Source organism: Schistocerca cancellata, chromosome 3 (genome assembly GCF_023864275.1).
Source record: "Schistocerca cancellata isolate TAMUIC-IGC-003103 chromosome 3, iqSchCanc2.1, whole genome shotgun sequence".
NCBI classification, from domain to species: domain Eukaryota; kingdom Metazoa; phylum Arthropoda; class Insecta; order Orthoptera; family Acrididae; genus Schistocerca; species Schistocerca cancellata.
In genome coordinates, this window is record NC_064628.1 from 413,342,411 (window position 1) to 413,347,410 (window position 5,000).

The 5,000-nt window shown below is 54.4% G+C and overlaps 1 non-coding gene across 1 annotated transcript in view; it reads left to right on the forward strand.

Annotated features, from left to right (window-relative positions):
- The first annotated feature begins 3,491 nt into the window (after positions 1–3,491).
- Positions 3,492–5,000, forward strand: part of LOC126178785 (small subunit ribosomal RNA) — a 1,909-nt gene continuing 400 nt past the window's right edge. The window contains exon 1 of the ribosomal RNA XR_007536641.1: positions 3,492–5,000. This exon is cut by the window's right edge and continues 400 nt beyond it. This is a non-coding gene — a ribosomal RNA (small subunit ribosomal RNA).

Sequence of the window (5,000 nt, forward strand, 5' to 3'; positions counted from 1 at the left end):
ACTGCCAAACCACAGCATCGCCATCTATGACAATGTGACGAAACCACATGCAATAGCCCCATCTACGCGAATCGGAAGACACTACGTCCACCATGTCGCGCGCACCACAAAAACAAAATACCGCACTCTGCAAGTCTCCCGCAACATGACCTGCTGCACCGACGATACCGCCATCTATGAGACGCCACGCCGACTACGACGTCGCTAGGTCCCACAGTGCCCATTTTCCGACGCCACCCACAAAGCCTGCACCATCTGTCCACGACAGGAGCCCCAACGCCAGTGCCTGCGTCGCACGAAGTAGTCAACCGACAATCACTCCACCCGCACCCGCACGTGCCCCGCCCAAATCGCAACCCAAGCGGATGAACGGCGGACTCTTCCCACACTCGTACGTTGCAATCCACCCCTATATCTTGCGTTTCATGAAGAGTTATATCCAATATGCCAAATTCCCGCTGTCCCTATACATGCTGTAAGTCTGTGCACACAATATGAACCACACCTCAGCGAGACACTCTATCACACATTACTCTCTGCCTGTAACAGACACAGATACAATATGTAAGCACCAGCATGGACCAACGTCCGGTGCATCCTCTCCGCCACAGTACACCATCCACACTATGATAACCACACCAGGGGGTCCAATTATAAAATAGAATATCCCACCCGTCCGACATCCACAATTGCTCAGATAAGCCACCAACACCCACACATGTCCTACACAGGGGTGCACCCAACACCACCACACTGCCTCCTGTTACGGCACAGAAACAATGGCAGGAATGAATCACACAGGTCTGCCGCTCCCTTGCCGCAACCACAGACGCGGCGCGCCTCCAGTCACGAGCGAAAAGCGCATAAGCGCATCCTGACGAGACATAACTGCTGTGACATACTGAAGCTGCCTCAGACATTCACTTACAATGATCACTACCAACGAACCTCGGGCCCCCCCCCCCCAACACACTCTCTTACCACGTTGTGTACTGTAATCCAACCCATTTTGCACCTTAACCTAACCAAATTCGTAACGCAATGTAACGCAATTTGTACCGCAATGTAACGCAATTTGTGCCTTAACCTAACCCAAGTTGTGCCTTAACCTAACCCAAGTTGTGCCTTAACCTAACCCAAGTTGTGCCTTAACCTAACCCAAGTTGTGCCTTAACCTAACCCAAGTTGTGCCTTAACCTAACCCAAGTTGTGCCTTAACCTAACCCAAGTTGTGCCTTAACCTAACCCACGTTGTGCCTTAACCTAACCCACGTTGTGCCTTAACCTAACCCACGTTGTGCCTTAACCTAACCCACGTTGTGCCTTAACCTAACCCACGTTGTGCCTTAACCTAACCCACGTTGTGCCTTAACCTAACCCACGTTGTGCCTTAACCTAACCCACGTTGTGCCTTAACCTAACCCACGTTGTGCCTTAACCTAACCCACGTTGTGCCTTAACCTAACCCACGTTGTGCCTTAACCTAACCCACGTTGTGCCTTAACCTAACCCACGTTGTGCCTTAACCTAACCCACGTTGTGCCTTAACCTAACCCACGTTGTGCCTTAACCTAACCCACGTTGTGCCTTAACCTAACCCACGTTGTGCCTTAACCTAACCCACGTTGTGCCTTAACCTAACCCACGTTGTGCCTTAACCTAACCCACGTTGTGCCTTAACCTAACCCACGTTGTGCCTTAACCTAACCCACGTTGTGCCTTAACCTAACCCACGTTGTGCCTTAACCTGCTCTGTAATTGGCATATGACACGTTACATTAATCTAGTGTTGTCTAACCACAACCCTCTGAATATAGTTCGCTACTCGCACCGCCCACCCTCTTGTGTATCGTTTCATGTTCAACACTTCGCAAGTGTTGCTTACTTTTTACATGCTCCCGCTGTACACTGTAATGTGGACGACTGCAGGATGTACATGGCCCCCCCCCCTCCCCCCTGCCTTCGCACGCTGGTCGTTCAGGTGCTTGCGTGTTCAATGCCCTTCGCAGCTGTTCACTGGCATTCGCATGTCGAAGCGCTCAGTCTACGTCGTGGTACGGCCTGTGTCCACTGTCCGCTGATGTCGTAAGCTTAACCCTCACATTGTACTGCACATAGGTCCGTATGTACTGAATGATACGCTGTGGCACATGTGTGACCGTACAACGACTGCGCCCAACAACAGCGAACCATACGGTCCAAATGTTGTGCACTCAGCCACGTGCCGTCTCCCCATAACAGCTACATTGCAGTGTGGTACGCCATAGAGACGTGTGGGAGTAACGGACGCCCTGGATGGCGATCAGCATGAGCCGTCTGTTGATGTAGTGGCGCGTGTATTCAAACGTAGTCGTCTCTTCTCACACAGTGTGATAGCATGGTGCACCGCGTTCCACATCTGCGACATGGTACAGATGCTGGTTGACAGTCGGTCTCGTAATGGACATCGCATACGTAGGGGGGCCACCTCCCACGTGTTCTCTAGTCGTGCACATTTTGTTGCGTGTATGTGGGCAGACGTAGTGTGTCGTGACACCTAACAGACAGGTATGCAATAATCGTTGCATTTGCAAAGTGGGATGGACGTCTACGTTTGCTGGTGACGTTACGCAAATGAACAACTGGTAAACCCATTGTGGTGCGGTAGTTGTTGCTGGAGGTAAATCAGTAAGGGCAAATCTGTGTGTGAAGCGATACGCGGCGGTGGCTGGGTGGGACCGTCCCCGGCCGGTGAGGGGGGGCCGCCCGGCGTGCTGGCCGCGCGGTGCGTGGGCGCACGCGCTACAGCCGGCTGGTGGGGGCGCCCAGTGGCAGGCGCGCCGGCCGACGGACGCGGCAGGCGGCGCAGCTGCGCGCCGGGGCACCCTGCGCGCGGCGCCGGGCGGCCAAAGTGGGTCCTCGCGGGCCCGGTGCGAAGCGCGGTGGACATCTGCAGTGTGCTGGTCCGACTGAGGACTGTGTGCGTTGAGGATGCGCCGCCGCCCGGCACTCGGCGCCGCGACGCCGTCTGCTGCTCGGTCGCCCCAGCGGTTCTCGCTGGTGGTTTGTATCGCAGTTGTGCAGACGTGTTGGCACGTGCGCTGTGCTGGGAGAGTTCGCTTCGGCACCCACGTGGGGCCTTTGCCCTTCTGTGGCGCTGGCGTTGGAGCTGCCGGTCACCGTAGGTGGCGCGTGTTGTCTCCCGCCGGCAATGCCACGACAGCACGCTCCCGGGCCTCTGTCGGCAGCGGCAAGCTCAGTTGGGAGCACGGGTGGTCGCACCTAAAGCGTCTACTCGCCTAACTCCGGGCGATTGCGCCTCTCTCGAACCCGACCAAGTACTTAGGACGGCGCTGCGCGCCGCCGGGACCTGAGAGGGTTTCGAGGTGTATTGTGCAGGGGAGCTCAGCCTCCTCCTGTTTGCAGAATAATTGAGCGGACGCTTGCGTGTTCGCGCGGGCCCCTGGGACACACTCCCGGGCGGCCGGCTGCTCAGCTCTAGTTGACGCAGCTCCCTGGTTGATCCTGCCAGTAGTCATATGCTTGTCTCAAAGATTAAGCCATGCATGTCTCAGTACAAGCCGCATTAAGGTGAAACCGCGAATGGCTCATTAAATCAGTTATGGTTCCTTAGATCGTACCCACGTTACTTGGATAACTGTGGTAATTCTAGAGCTAATACATGCAAACAGAGTCCCGACCAGAGATGGAAGGGACGCTTTTATTAGATCAAAACCAATCGGTCGGCTCGTCCGGTCCGTTTGCCTTGGTGACTCTGAATAACTTTGGGCTGATCGCACGGTCCTCGTACCGGCGACGCATCTTTCAAATGTCTGCCTTATCAACTGTCGATGGTAGGTTCTGCGCCTACCATGGTTGTAACGGGTAACGGGGAATCAGGGTTCGATTCCGGAGAGGGAGCCTGAGAAACGGCTACCACATCCAAGGAAGGCAGCAGGCGCGCAAATTACCCACTCCCGGCACGGGGAGGTAGTGACGAAAAATAACGATACGGGACTCATCCGAGGCCCCGTAATCGGAATGAGTACACTTTAAATCCTTTAACGAGTATCTATTGGAGGGCAAGTCTGGTGCCAGCAGCCGCGGTAATTCCAGCTCCAATAGCGTATATTAAAGTTGTTGCGGTTAAAAAGCTCGTAGTTGGATTTGTGTCCCACGCTGTTGGTTCACCGCCCGTCGGTGTTTAACTGGCATGTATCGTGGGACGTCCTGCCGGTGGGGCGAGCCGAAGGCGTGCGACCGCCTCGTGCGTGTTCGTGCGTCCCGAGGCGGACCCCGTTGAAATCCTACCAAGGTGCTCTTTATTGAGTGTCTGGGTGGGCCGGCACGTTTACTTTGAACAAATTAGAGTGCTTAAAGCAGGCAAGCCCGCCTGAATACTGTGTGCATGGAATAATGGAATAGGACCTCGGTTCTATTTTGTTGGTTTTCGGAACCCGAGGTAATGATTAATAGGGACAGGCGGGGGCATTCGTATTGCGACGTTAGAGGTGAAATTCTTGGATCGTCGCAAGACGAACAGAAGCGAAAGCATTTGCCAAGTATGTTTTCATTAATCAAGAACGAAAGTTAGAGGTTCGAAGGCGATCAGATACCGCCCTAGTTCTAACCATAAACGATGCCAGCCAGCGATCCGCCGCAGTTCCTCCGATGACTCGGCGGGCAGCCTCCGGGAAACCAAAGCTTTTGGGTTCCGGGGGAAGTATGGTTGCAAAGCTGAAACTTAAAGGAATTGACGGAAGGGCACCACCAGGAGTGGAGCCTGCGGCTTAATTTGACTCAACACGGGAAACCTCACCAGGCCCGGACACCGGAAGGATTGACAGATTGATAGCTCTTTCTTGATTCGGTGGGTGGTGGTGCATGGCCGTTCTTAGTTGGTGGAGCGATTTGTCTGGTTAATTCCGATAACGAACGAGACTCTAGCCTGCTAACTAGTCGCGTGACATCCTTCGTGCTGTCAGCGATTACTTTTCTTCTTAGAGGGACAGGCGGCTTCT